Source organism: Phocoena sinus, chromosome 4, assembly GCF_008692025.1.
Source record: "Phocoena sinus isolate mPhoSin1 chromosome 4, mPhoSin1.pri, whole genome shotgun sequence".
Lineage (NCBI taxonomy): Eukaryota > Metazoa > Chordata > Mammalia > Artiodactyla > Phocoenidae > Phocoena > Phocoena sinus.
This window is the reverse complement of record NC_045766.1, coordinates 65,621,779-65,637,264: the sequence shown is the minus strand read 5'-3', so window position 1 is coordinate 65,637,264 and position 15,486 is coordinate 65,621,779. Positions and strand designations below refer to the sequence as shown.

The following is a 15,486-nucleotide window of genomic DNA, read 5'->3' as shown; positions in this document are numbered from 1 at the left end:
ATTGCTATAGAAATATGAACACACAGAAAAACGTTTTGTGTTTGCCCTCCTCCAAGTCTACAGACTAAAGAGAATCATCTTTTATTTTATGCTTAAAGGGACAACATCAAAGCGTTGAAGGCTCAAGATGTGGGGAAGCGAGAGCTCACACAAAGAGAAATCAAAACAGTAGTTTGGCAGTAGAAGCTTTTGATACATTTTTCTTTATTCTCCCCCTTCTTTAAAGAAAATTAAAATAAACATTTCCTGGAGTTTCAAAAAAACTAACATGACCCTACAGTTCTAGACAGAAGTAATATATGAAATGTAACTGAAAAAAAAGGCAAAATTGCCAGAAAGCATTTGTTCTAAATCCTGGCAGACAGGTGTTCACAAGATAGGTAACAAAGCCCTTGTCTTCTCTACCAAAAATGAAAAGACATGCACAGGAACAAGATGCACATGGGAGACGATTATAATGGTTTCCCTGCAACAAAAACTATTGTCCTTGCCTACGAAGACTGTGCAGAGGCTCGTCCTTGAATCAAGAACTGTTACCTTATTGTAAACACCTCTCCTGTTAGATAGGGATGGGCACACGCACCCTGCCCACACACACTCCACTGACATCACAGTGGATGGAGCTCTTCCTCACGGTAGCAGACGTCCTTTCTTGCTGCCACCACTGATGGCTGCTGGAACTCTTTCTCATTTGTCTTATAGCTTATTCTCTAGTAGGGTCAGGACACGTGAATAATTATTTTATCTAACGCTGGATTAAATGAGTTTCCCTGTGGGCTAAGGGATGCAACTAATTGGTGTAAGCGTCTGTGATAAAATGAGAATAAACCATAAGGAAAATACACAGAACCAAGCAGGAATTAGTTTTGCCACAAACTCTTCCCAGGACTTTCAGTGATGCAAAGTGCTCCCTCAGGGTTGAGTTGCTTCATCTCTGAAAAGGGAAGACTGTAGTGAATTCGGTCAAGATCTATGAATTGGAATACTCATTCATCTCTGAACTACTAGAACATAACCTATCTGTAATTTGGGCGCTACCCATACAGATTGTCACCGATCATTCAAATCCTTTCACTTGGGGTCCCACATGCTATGGCAAAATTTAGGATTGCATTACTGGTCCATGAGAAAAGTGTAACCTATGAACAGTCATTCACTTATGAAATAAACAGTTATGAAACATCAGCTTTCTGCATTGTCTCGTGCTAGGCACCGGGGTTATAAGGAACAGGACAAGGAGGTTTTCTGCATTGCAACAGCTTACCACCTAGTGGGGGAAACTGAGGAAGTAAGACATAACTTAAAATTTCAATGGTGGGGTTTATGGTAGGTTGATTAAAAATTCTCTAGGCTCAAAGATGAGAAGGCAGGTAACTTCCTTGGTGGGGAAGGCTGGTAGCATGACATCTGAACAACTGAGATCACCAGCCAGAGGAACTCAAGAAACCAGCCTCAAATATTTCACTCCAGCATTCAGCTTAGCACCAGACTTCAGGCCAAAAATCCAAAACAAACAAGGAAAAACAAAAAATGCAAATGAAAAAATAACAATATAGGTTTGATAAAGGGTGAAGACACACAGTGTAGCACTGACAGCACATTGCTATACGCTCCTGCCACTTATGCTACCACGACACGTATTACGCTGACAAGAGAACAGGGTGTGTACAGAGGCAGGTAAAATTCAGACCAAAGGTAGGAAACAGTTTTGTGAGACCAAATATAAAAGGCTATATAGATATTTGGCTGACTGAACACCTTCTAATCTAAGTTTTTAAAAGGAGGGGTTTGTGGAGGATTTGGGCTTTAATAATGAGATCTTGGTTTTATTCTTCCTAAAGTGGGCAAAACAATAAAAATATCACTACAATAAAATAGTGATACTTTTAATAATAATGTGAACCATACAATGTAAAGATAGATAGCAAACAGACCCTGAAAAATACAAGTATAAACATATTTTTCTTTTCCAAATGAGGAGAATCACAATACATAAACAGTCTGCACGAAAAGAATTAGCAGCGCTTTGCTGGGATATCCTTGAATGGACAGATTAAACAGGCTCATCATTTCTTGGGCTCTTGGGGATTAATTTACTCCATCGTGGCTCGTGGTTGTAGGGAGGACTCTTAAAGAAAATAAATGAGTTTGGGGCTGGCTGAAGGTGTAAAGTGGCTGGATTTATAAGTGAAGACATTTTGCTTAGTGAAATCTCTCATCAGGTAAACTGCCAAGACTCCAACAGCCCTTCAAGAACAGACAAACACGTTCAAACCAGTTTTGCCTGTAGACAGAGCAACGCTAATTGCGTTACCCAGATTCTCTCGAACCTTCCTGCATGCAGAAACATTCAAATAGCCAAGCTGTATACACTGTCTCCAGGATCCAACCCTCCACCTGTGGGAAGGAATTCAAGTTTCAACTCTATCCCGCTGCCGCAGGTTTGCTTTGGAGTCTAATTACCAGCTAAGTTTGATGACAATGTAACTGGCTCCAGGGCCTTCTTGTTCCTTCCAAACAAAACGAAAAACAAATTCCTGAAGCAAGACCTGAAATACACTGCTGGGAATCCAGGGTCAGTGATGCAATTCCAAACAGGGGCTGGTCTCCTCTTATCTTCACATCAGCAGCTTCCCTGGAGAGCCTGTCTTCATAAGCATGGAGCAGCTTTAACAGATATTTACTGACAAATGACTATTATTTTAATAATGATAATCATTTGCAATCATTTGCTGACGCACAGCCACCAATATTTTCATAGATGCCACCTCACTTCATGGCCACAATTCTATAAGGAAAATATGCAGAGCAGGGCTTATTAACTTATTTAACTGGGTGAAAGTTTAGACTGCGGCACAGCAGTAAAACTGGGAGCAAGAGATCCAGTGCTACCTACCTGTCACATGCATTCCCCTTCAGTCCTTCTTTTACGGGAAAGGATGGCTCTGGACTGTTAGCCACTTGGCATAGTCCAGACCCAAGAGCACTAGGACCTCCTCACCGGCCTGCCTGAATCCATGGCTCATCCTAAGCTATGTCTGCAGAGTGTATTACCTCCACAAGAGCTGAGCTTGACAACACGCAAACCTGTTTAACACTGAAGTGGGCTGCCCTGTGAAACGGTAGCTCCCTGCCACTGAAGACGTTTAAGCAGAATCTTGGTAACCACTTGAGTTGGACAACAGTAGAGGGGACTCCTTCGCTGGGGGAGGCTTTTCTGAAGCGTATCTGTTTAGAATACGGTAAAGAGTACTGTATCAGCTTTCAATTGCTGCCTAACATTCTTAGTGGCTTAAAACAACATATGTTTATTATCTCATGGTTTTTGAGGGTCCATGCATAGTTTTTCTGGATCCTATAACAAGACAGATCAACACATCACTTAGTATCACTGAATTGTACAGATAAATATAGAGACCTCTGGGGTTTGCCCAGAAACAACCTTCTGCACTGTTTCTTAAGTATGTGTGTTCACTGGGAGAGGGGCTAGTTTAAAATGATATTTAAACTCTGGAGCGGGGGGTTGTGCATACACTCTTTTTTCAGTCTATAAGCTTAAAAACGCTTTCATAAATTCTATATTCTTTACCATTAGTGTCAAATCTTAGATATACCTGAAACTTCTAAAGGGCTTCTGTTTCTCTGGTGTGTGTGGAAATTAGAGAAAGTGTCCATTTCTTTCCTTCACATACATCAGTCATTATATTTTCACAGAGGTTATTCATCCCCCCTGACATTTATACATGGCAATTTATATTTTCTGAAATTTCTTAACATGTCTTTTAATCTTCAAAGTATTCCTGTGAGTCAGGGAGGGCAAGAGTTAGTTTTATTTTACAGAAGTGAAAATTGAGACTTTAAGGCATTTTCCAGGGTCACAGGGTGAGCAAATAGCAAAACTCGGGTGAGAATTCAGGTCACCCAAGTGCCAGGCATGAACTTTTTCAAATTCGATATCATCGATTCAGGTAATAGGAATTCAGGTGTTGACCCTGCCTTTTTTGCCATGTGCACTTGGATTTTTCACTCCTCTGAGCATGTTTCCTTACTAGAAACATGCAGCTGATAATATCTGAAGTTTGTACCTCACACAGTTGTTCTAAGGATCAAACGAGAAAATGTACGAAATTGGTCTTTTACTAGAAAGTGCTAAACAGCTAGAATAACATGATTACTAGAGGTATATGGCATGCATGTGGGCTTTGACAGGGGACTGGGTGACTCCCAATAGAGAGAAATGGTTAAGATTGCGTGAAGGTGGAATGAGGCTATAGGAGCTGGCTGGATCCACAGTCAAATGATCCTCAAAAACTTCTGTGAAAGAGCAGAGGGGTGTGTGAGTCAGGGAGACAAGGACCATGAGTTTGGCCTTCTGTAAGAGGTGGGAAGGATGGTGATGAGAAAGCAGGGAGGGGACGAGGAGAGGATGCAGCTGGTGTTTAGATGTGATATGAGAACGGGAAGAATCCGAGAAGGATTCTAAAAACTGGCTTCCAGGAAAGATTACTATGTCTAGGAAAGGTACACCCCATTTGTTTCTTTCTAATTTAGCAAGTGAACATAGATTCTTCTGTGTGCTGGACACTATGAGGGACACAGAGACCAACAAGAGGAGGCTGTTGTCTTCAAAAGTTCAGTCCAGTAGGAGAAACAGACACAGATGAAAATATAGGTATTTTGAGAAAAATGGAATATTAAAGGCATAACGTCAGAGGAGAATATCATACACACAACATATACACATACATACTACAGATACATCATACTTATATATTATACAATATAAAACATCACATTAATAATAATACAAACTAACAATCATTAAGTGTCTACAGGGGACCAGCCCCTGTGTTGAACACTTAACAAGTATCATCTCATGTAATTTCCACAACAAACCAAGAAGATACCCCGAGAAGAAGTCTCTTATGATCCCTGATATAAAGACAAGGACTCTGAGGCCCCATGAGGTCTATTAACGTGCCCAGTCACGTGACTTGGATGGATGGAGCTGGGATTCCACCTCCAGCCCATGCTGTCTGACGCAGCACTGAGACCTTTGGTCCCTCCTCCTCTGGAACTCCCTCTTCCTTCCCGGCTTATTTTCTCTCAGCACTTATTACTTTCCCAATATTCTATATAACTTCCAATGATTTTGTTTATTGTCTCCCCCTTTGAATGGAAGCTCCATGAGGAGGAATTCTTGTGTCTTTTGCTCACTGTCGTATACTCACTAACTAGAACGGTACCTGGGACCAAGTACATCCCCAATAATATTTTGTTGAGCAGGTACATGAATCAATGTTAAGAGATCGCATTATCTTACTCTGGGTCTCCTAGCTAGGGAAGAAGGTGGCCAGATGGAAACATTTGGAAGAAGAATGCGATGTACCATGAAAAGGTAGACGGAGAGGAAAGTAGGAGAATGGAAAAAGTTATGCAGATAAAGAGACACTGAAAGCAGGTGGTGGGGAAGCAGATGGGAGGAACCGGGGTTGTTTGCAGGTCAGTGAGGAAAAGGACGATGAGAGAGATTTACAGTCCACATTCCACCAGGCGCTCAGCTCAGTACACACTCAAAGCTCTGAATTCCCTCACGTCGCACTGTTACATGGCTGGAGAAAGGAATCTTGCCCCTGCCCCACCATCTGGCTCCTGCCCACATCTCCTCCTACTGCTGAAGTGCAGAACTCCCAGAATTTTCTTCCCGTCTACTCCTCTCCCCGTTGTGGGAATGTCAGCCAGCTCTACTGCTACTTCCTTTCGTGCTGTCAATGACCCAACTGCCTGACCTTCACTCATTCAGTCGTTCACCAAGTACAAAATTGAGCAAGACTTGTCTTATCCCCTTACCTGGGTTTCTGATTCAGCTGTGCAGAACCACCACAGGATGGAAGTAGTCGTTTCCCTCTCAAGTCACTGCTATTTGGTTTGTATTTGTACTCTTTATATCAGCAAGAAAATAAAGGTATGTGGTGATGTGCTGTAGGGGTGGGAAATTATCTTCCCATAATCATGTGTCTTGGCAATAGCATGTTTATGTCACTATTATTTTAGCTTTGTTTCAAAAGAATATACTAAGTGGTTGCTGGATCGGAGTTACAAGTCCTAGCTCTCTTATTTCCTTACTACGCGACCTGGACTGGTCATATATAAATCTTTGTTTCCTCACTTGAGAATGAAGATGGTATGGTAGGTGAGGTGGTGGTAACATTTTGAAGTTCCAGACGACTCTAATATTCCACCCCATTATTAATAAAATTTCTCAAATCTCCTGTATAATCAATCGCTTTTTAATAGCCCCAGTCAATGGAACAACTCGCTTTGGCATCCTGCATATGGTTTCTGCCATTTATTCATACACCTATTCAACCAGTAGTCTTTGAACAGCTACAGTGTGTGAGGAACTAAGCCTGCCCTAAACCTGATTAGGAAAGGGGCAGGAGGAGATAAGATGGGACCCTACTATCATCTCAAGGAATTTCATATCTAGTAGGAGATAAAGCATATTCAACTAAGAAACAAATAACACAAGATAAAACGTGGCTGAAGATAACCTGGGTAGTACAGAGATGACAGTGGTAATTCAGAGGAGAGGACTTTCACTTTCAGCCAGGACAATTAGGGCAATATCTTTTCAGAGGATGAGGTATTTGAGTTAGGTCTTAAGGGCTAGGACTCATGCCAGTGGTGGAGGTGATGGTGGTGGTGGAGGTGATGGTGGTGGTGAAGGAATTCCAGGCAGAGACAACAATACAAGCAAAGACACAGTGATGGGAAAACCTATTGCTAATGTGAGGGGATAATGAAGGAGGTTAAGGACATAGAGTTACCAGTCAGATCATGGAGGACCCATAATGCCAATCTAAGATATCTAGATAGTATGTGATAGATATCATTTGACATTGCACATTAAGCCACATTCCTGTTTGCATGCAGTCTTCTGCCTATTAACATGTCTGTCCTAATACACACTGCTCAATTAAGACTAATAGGCCAGAACTTTCCAGATGAGACCTTGAGCTAATTACTACTGAAAGCTAATGGGGCAAGAATCTACACTGAGGACAGCAAGATGTGTCCAGTAAGTAAATCAACAGAAACCAGAGAGTATTTTGTTAGTGCCCCAACCCAAACCAAGCATTAATTGGATGCATTCAAAAATGGCAAAAACCCCTCAGCCTACAAGAGAGCATAAGCCACTCTCGAGAGAGCTAACCTGTCCACTGGAGAGTCTGGAAGTGTCTGCAAGTGTCTGCAAGTGTTCTCTTCAGTCCGTCTTCTGGGAGCTGCTTCTGAACCCAAATAAGTGACAGGCTATAGAGAATGAGCTGTCTGCCACGTAGAGCGGCACATAAAGACCCAGGGGAGGGGGAGGGGGAGAGGAGACTTGACGGGGTAGAGAGAGGAAAGAAAGGATAGGTAGGATTATGTCAGCGGGTAGCCTAGGTAACCAGAAAACATCTTGTATATTCTGCTTGAGAGTTCAGTGGCACATGGAAGAAAAATGTGTCCTACTTCTGTCAACGTCAACAGCATGGGAACAGGACATCTCTGTGCCTCGGTCAAGGTGAGAGCACTTAAGTCTTAAGCATTTTGCAAAAAAAGAAACACACAGATTTGGAGTGTGTGTGTGTGTGTGTGTGTGTGTGTGTGTGTTGGCGGGTGGGGGGAGGTGGCATTGGAGTGTGGTGGTGAAGAAAGCTCTCACAGTGAGCGGGAGGTATTGTGAAGGTCCCAGAGTATCGGGGTTACGTAGTTCTGAAGGCAGCATCCTATCAACTCAAGGGTTGAGTGGATATCCTGCAAGGGAAGGGCTCAACCCAGTTGACAGGGCTCAACTCCAGACACAGGACATGGAGACACCTTGCTATCATCCTCAGTTTGGCAGACCACAGGGTTCTGGGGCAGAGAGAGAGCACTGGACTTTGTAGGTTCACTAATGAGAATATTAGTGTCCTAATCATTATGGCTAATTTATATAGCTAATACTTAATAGCACTTATAATGTGCCAGGAACTGTACTGAGATATATGTATGTGAACATACACATACATATATATGCATATGTGAGAATGAGTATATATGTATGAGTATACAGTCAGCCCTCAAGATCTGCGGATTCTGCATCCACATATTCAACCAACCACAGATCAAAAATATTTGGAAAAAGTTCCAGAAAGTTCCAAAAAGCAAGACAAATTTGCTGCATGCTAGCAACTATTTACAGAGCATTTACATTGTATTTACAACTCTTTACTAATGTAGCATTTACACTGTATTAGGTATTAATAAGTAGCCTAGAGATGACCAAGAATACAGGAGGAGGTGCATAGGTTATATGCAAATACTAAGCTATTTTATATAAGGGACTTGAGCATCTGTGGATTTTGGTATCTGTGCGGGGTCCTGGAAGCAATCCTCCCGCATATATTTGTAGACATATGTAGTCACAGACATTCTCATTTAATCCTCATGGCAATTCTGTTACAGAAACTTACAATCCTCATGGTAGATAAGAAAACTAAAACACAAAGAAGGTATGTAACTATGCCAAGACCATCTAACTAGTCTGTGGTGGAACTGGGAATTCTACACAGTCAGGTCATGGTCCGTATTGGGGAAAAAAGGTGAAACCGCCAAGCATAAAGAAAAAATGTACTTTCACACGTGTGAGCTCTAGTGAGTACGCATGTGCATGTGTGCTCATGCACACACACGCGCGCACACACACACATTAAAAGAGATACTCAGGTACCACTGCACCGGTACTGAAATGAACCTCAGATTGTAAAGGCGGCATAAACGGTCACCACTCTGTAACTTTATCACAGTGTTGTAAAAAAAAAAAAAATAGATGATATTAATAATCAGTACCAACTTGGGTATATGGTTTTATAGTTCATAAGAACTTTCAAAATCAGACATTTGCGCAGAATGTGGGGGGCTAGCAAACCATAAGCAGCAGGGGTATATATTTTCTGCTTATTACGCAGCTGCTTCTGGTCACTTAAGATGAATTTCTGCGAATCCATAATAGCAACATGATTCTCAGATATGCCCTCACTCGTCATTCCCAGAACCATTATCCCACTTTACTTAAGGCTTCTAAAGTTCAGTACGTCATCCTCACCTTGGCCTTGGATGGCTAAATTTATGAAGGAGACTGTGAGGTTTCATTTTGGGACTCAGATGAAGCCAGAGAAATGTGCCAAAGATGACAATGGACATATGGTACTTAAAAATGATTCTGACAGAATTCAGAATAAGCATGCCCACTGATTTCACTTCTGTGGTGATGCAGCTGACATACCATCAACACAAAGTAACCACCCCCACATAGCAGGTTCACGATCTTGCACGTGGTTCAAGGAGAGACAGAGCTCTTTGAGGGTTGTACCGTTCCAGTAGCTCACAGGCCAACTCAAATTGATACCATCCAAACTCAAACAGCAATTCCCAGCACTCTGGAAGGGGCTGTCATTCTAGATCAGTGCTGTCCAACAGAACTCTTTGCAAAGATGAACTCTTTGCACTGCCCAATATGGTAGCTACTACTTATCTGTGACTGTTGAGCATTTGAAATGTGGCCCATGGGACTGAGGGGTTGAATTTTTAATTTTAATTAATTTACATTTAAAGAAGCCACATGTAGCTAGTGGCTACCATATTGGACAATGCAGTTCTGGTTCACCTAGACCAGCATATTCATTTTACTCCTCCCACGAGTCATCTCCTTTAAACCTGACGTCACCCAGATGAGTGAATGCACTGTTCAGAAGACAACACTGTAGCGACGGAGGGTAAATTATTTGCTCAAAATGGCACAGCCATTCCACAGCAGAGCCAGGATTATAAAATAAACCTCCTGATTCTTCTTCCACTTAACTACATATTTCTGAGATGAAATTATGGTACAAATAAATAGATTAGTATGAGTCAAATCATGACCATTAACCTCCTCTTTTCTCCTTAAAATTAATGACTTTCGAGGCAAAGTATACTTAATTAAGATCTAATGGTTTTAAGAATTAGCAACAGTAAAAACAACAAAAAAGGTCAGCCACAAAGATTGGATAGATGTGCAAAGGGCAGAATGTAAAAGTTTTATGACTAACAAATGACAAAGCTGGTGAGTTGAAGACATAATTCGAAAATCCTAAATTAAAAGTTATTATGAATAGCATAATCTTTTTGGACTAGTAAAAACATGCTAAAAACCCCCATTAGAATCTTTGCCAGCTGATTACTATAGTTCCACATCTTACCCCTGCTATGTGCTAACTTTATTTAACTTCATTTGTTATTTGCCTTTCTGTCTGTACTAAAGCAGTTATGGATTGTCATAAAAATCCAAAAGTATTCTGGAGTCCTGGGAATGCAAAAAAGCCTCCTCAAAACAAAACATTTTAATTTGTTTTACTTGTTCTTTTTTTATTAACATTTACAACATAGAAATTGTGTTTGTTTTTTCCTCCCTCCACCCAAATCTGTACCCAATAAAAAATGATTCCAAACTGGGATGCCAAGTTTCCATTCAAATCCCATTTTATTTTATATCCCTGGGCGAACCCTCCTTAGAACAAAGATTTACACAGAGGCTTGGATGAACTTAAAGTTGAAATAGTGAGATAAACCATCCGGTAGCCATCTGAGTCCTCCCAAGCCTTGACGGCGCTGGGAGAGGAGCCTTCAAAGGAGAAGCGCCAGCTTCAGCGAGGCCAGGCTCTCTCTCTGGCTACTAGGGAAAGCTGCTTATAATCCTGAAGGTATTTATTCTCACCCATCTCCTCCAGAAAGGCTGAGAAATCTCACACCTCTTTGCCATATTATTTTGATTATTATCCTGGCTTGCTCCTCTCTCACAGATTGGCTGGAATTCTGAACAAGACTCTCGGAAGGAAGTACATAACTGAATTATAAAATGTCCAAATAAAACCTTTACAGAAAGAGACAGGCCATCTAACCTGAACCCAAGCCTTTGTGCAGGACTGCTCCCCTCTCAAGAAAGCTACCATAGTGTAAGCTTTACAGTTTCCTGTACATACATGTATGTATATATATACACACACACAACTATGACAGGGGATTTTACTTTGGAGGGATTTCACATTGACATAAGAAAGAATTTCCTGTACATATGGTCCCCAATTTTAGACACAATGCATTCCTGGAAATTGTATCATAAAGCAGATCACCAGTAGGGAAAGCTGTGATTGTGCCTGCTTCTTTCATTCAACAAACATCTACTGAATGCCCACTATGTCCCAGGCACAATGACAATCTCTGTCCCATTCACGTGGTCTTCAAAACGATCCATGCATCAGACTGGGTAAGACTGTAAGAACAGGAATAAGTGTTTAGGAGGCTATGTCAAATGAGAGAGCAGCAGAGCGCTGAAGAGTAGGCACTGCCAGGACACTCTTTGGACCGCTGAGTCTGGAACTTAATCATAAACTACCTGAAACCGTGACTTTCCAAGCAGACTGTCAGCATCCTGTGAACATATGCCATGTCAAACTCAGGTGACACAAGACCCCATGGAATTTCAGTGCTCTCCTCAATCTGCTGCTTCCTCTATCATTCTTGACCCATTTCTCCCAGAATTTGGCTCAGACCTTCCTGATGCCTCATGCCTCCAAATTCAGGCTCACTTCTCTTAGCCTAAGTAGACGGCTTCAGCCTTCTATGTTAGAGAAGATAATGCTCATATGCCACCTATTCCCCAATATTTTTCCACTTCACCTCAAAGAGTCCTTGCTGTCATTTCGTGACCTGTGTTTCCTTTCTCAGAGGAGGAAGTGTAGCCAATCACTTCCAAGATAACCTTGACAGTCAGTAGGGACTCTTTCAAGGCCAAGGTTCAATGCTTCTAAAACCCAGGGCAGTTCTGTATTAAGTTCTGAGTCTACAGGGAGAGTAGAAAATAACAATTCCTTTAAATGCCAGAAAGAAACAGGGTACCAGGGAGCTCTCAAGGAGCTACTACTTTCCTTCCTGTGGAAAAGTAGCCCACATAGAAAGGAATCAATAGATCACTCAATATATCCCCAAAGTAAAAATTGGATTAATGCCCCCAAATTGTTTAAGGATGTTTCCTGCAATCTTAATGTATAAGAATAGAAGAATAAGTGAATGGTGGTATAATCATGTAGTATAAATGTTACACAAATATTAAGAACTAAGTTCTTAGAGAATATTTTTGGGAATACGTGGGAAAATGTGCCTAGAAATAAAAGAGATTTGGAATAAAACCACATACACATATTATCATCAACTTACATACAAATATGTAAAAAGGTATCCAATATGTAAGCATAAATATATTTTATATAATTTATAAGATAAGATCATATATATATATATATATATATGATTGCAATTTTGTTTTAAAAAGAAACAAAAAGATTAGCAGGTAAACTATTACAAAATGTTTATAGTAATTAAATAGTGAATTATGGAATTACAGGTGTTTTAAAATTTCCTTGTCAAAAACGTGTTTTTGTAAAAAAAGCGTTGAGCATCATAATAAAAAAAAGATTTAAACCAATAATTCCCCACATGGGAATCACCTAAAGGGCTTTAAAAAATACTGATGTCTAGAACCCACCTTCACATATTCTGTAAGTGGTCTGAGGTGCTGTCTGGGTATCGGAACTTTATTTCTTATATATTTTTTAATTAATTAATTTATTTGTGGCTGCATTGGGTCTTCATTGCCGTGCTTGCGCTCTCTCTAGTTGCAGAGAGTGGGGACTACTCTTTGATGCGGTGCACAGGCTTCTCATTGCGGTGGCTTCTCTTGCTGCGGAGCACGGGCTCTAGGTGTACGGGCTTCAGTAGTTGTGGCACATGGGCTCAGCAGTTGTGGCTCGTAGGCTCTAGAGCACAGGCTCAGTAGCTGTGGCACACGGGCGTAGTTGTTCCACGGCATGTGGGATCTTCCTGGACCAGGGCTCAAACCCGTGTCCCCTGAATTGGCAGGCAGATTCTTAACCACTGCGCCACCAGGGGAGCCCCTGGGTATCAGAACTTTAAAAGCACCTAGGTAATTCTAATGTTTAGCTATAACTGAGAATCAGTTTTAAAAATGTTTATTTTCGGGCTTCCCTGGTGGCACAGTGGTTGAGAGTCCGCCTGCCGGTGCAGGGGACATGGGTTCGTGCCCCGGTCCGGGAGGACTCCACATGCCACGGAGCGGCTGAGCTCGTGAGCCATGGTCCCTGGGCCTGTGCGTCCGGAGCCTGTGCTCCGCGACGGGAGGGGCCACAACAGTGAGAGGCCCGCGTACCGCAAAAAAAAAAAAAAAAAAAGTTTATTTTCAACCATATGCTTTATTTATTTTAAATATACATGTTCAAAAAAGAATTTGACTTGAATTACAAGTAAAAGTCCCATTCATTAAGGTTGTTGCAACTAAAATCTGAAAAAAAAGAAAAAAATCAGAGACTACAGAGAAGAATGGAGGAGAGAACTGTACCAGAAACCTAAAAGATAGTTACTGTAGCATAGCACTAAATTTAGGCTTGCGCTTCCTGGTGGCCAGGACAAAGAAAGGAATTTAATATAAAATAAAAATAATTAATTTCTATTAAAGAAAATTAGAACTAAATTCTAAGAGAAAATGACCTTGGACATTGATATAGTGGCAAACATCTTTATCGATGTGTCACAAAAAATAGAGACATCTTTTCTTGTAAAAGTTTCTAACACTGACTTCTCATAAAAGCCAAAGGTAAAAATAAAAGCAGCATACTATAAAGTGTTTGATATTAATTTTGTGAAACATTTCAGTGGTGGACTGAGCTAAACGGTCTGGGCTTACTGTAGGTGACAATGTATTTCTTTACTATCAAAAGGATTATTCAAGAACACTGAAAACTAAAATGTGTGTCCTTTTCATTGAACTTCCATATATCTGTAACACAGAAGATAATTTCTCAGTTTAGTACTTTCAGATATGTGAACTGACCAGATATAGGAAATTTAACTTTGGGGCTATGTTGGGGAGTGGGGTACCTTGGGGAGACGCAAATACAAACAAAGAATGAAATAATTCAAGTCAGCAAATATGAAAGTAGGTTTTTGAGGAAAAATATTGATGTGAACGTTTGAGAACTGCTTTCCACCTTTTATACCAATTAACACACACAGACTCAGCCGTAAACAAAAAAGACAACGCACATACTTCTGTATTTTAGTGATAACTTCCAAAATACATTTATAAACATGTGACTCAAAATAACTTGAGAATTTCAACTTGAGTCTCCTCTGATCTTTACTCAGTTGCTAACTCACACACATACACACACGTGCACACCCAAGTTTACAGGAGAGCAAAACATACCAGGGAGTATAGTAAAGAAATTCTATGGGGGAAAATTTTTGACCTTTAACACAGAAGCAATGATTTATTGCTAACAGTATTTAATGTGAGAGGGCTTTAGAAAAATACTTAGCACACTTCCTTGGGAGAATCTGCTAAAAGCAAAACTGACCCTATTACACAACAGTGAAAATAACTCGAGTCTTGTGGACTCTGCATGTGTAGTTGAAGTCACAGACGCTACGTAACCTTTTGAAATCTCTAGTCTGCTTCACGTTAGAGCACAAAGCTTCCTTTTCAGATATGATGGCCAAATATTATATATATATACACATATGTATGCATATACATATAATTGCACACACATATATATAATACATACAATAATTTAATCTCTTAAGGCTCTTAAATTGATGGCTGGCAGAGTTAGTTGCTTAAAAATCCAGGTTTGGTCACGCTTATTTCACCGCTCACAAACCTTCCTGTTGACCCCCAGAGGTGAGTACACCGTTCAGGACCCTCCTTGAACCAGCCCTAAATGTTCCTTCTTATCCTTCTACCTTTATTTTCTACTTCTGTCTTTTTACATTCCTGCCCCACTGGCTGGATGATCACCACCCATGTATTGATCTTGTCCAACTCTGATCGTCGGCCCAGGCTCTTTGATCTTTCTCCTCCTTTCTGCCCAACGTTATCTGCCCACGATTCTACTCAGTCTTTAACACCCAGTTCCCATCTCCTCTACAAAGTATTCTCTCCCTGATCACCTGGTTAAAATAAATCCTTTCACACCCAATTTTATATTTCTATTATAACACCCTTCAAATTCAACTTTTTTTGTTTTGTAAACAACTTAAGGTTTTTCCCTGCCTCTTACAAACTCCCAGAAGGCAGAGTTTGCTGTGTGGGTCTTTGTAGCACCTACAGCGAGGTGTACCATAGGTATTCGGTACAGATTTTTTTAAAAATGTAGTTGGATTTTTAAAGCCAGACTAATCAAATAGAGTCATAGAGGAATAACAGAGATGGCAAAAATTTCATAAATTATACACATATAGAAATAACATATGTGTTGCAACTCTTTAAAGATGAAGGAAAACAAATCCTTAAATTAGCTTCAACTGAATTCTCCCGACAATTATCAGACAATTATCTTCATGGCG

The 15,486-nt window shown here is 40.7% G+C and overlaps 1 protein-coding gene across 19 annotated transcripts in view; it reads right to left on the bottom strand.

Moving 5' to 3' along the window:
* LPP (LIM domain containing preferred translocation partner in lipoma) overlaps positions 1 to 15,486 on the bottom strand; it is a 700,519-nt gene that overhangs the window by 49,418 nt on the left and 635,615 nt on the right. The gene's annotated exons all lie outside the window — the stretch shown is intronic.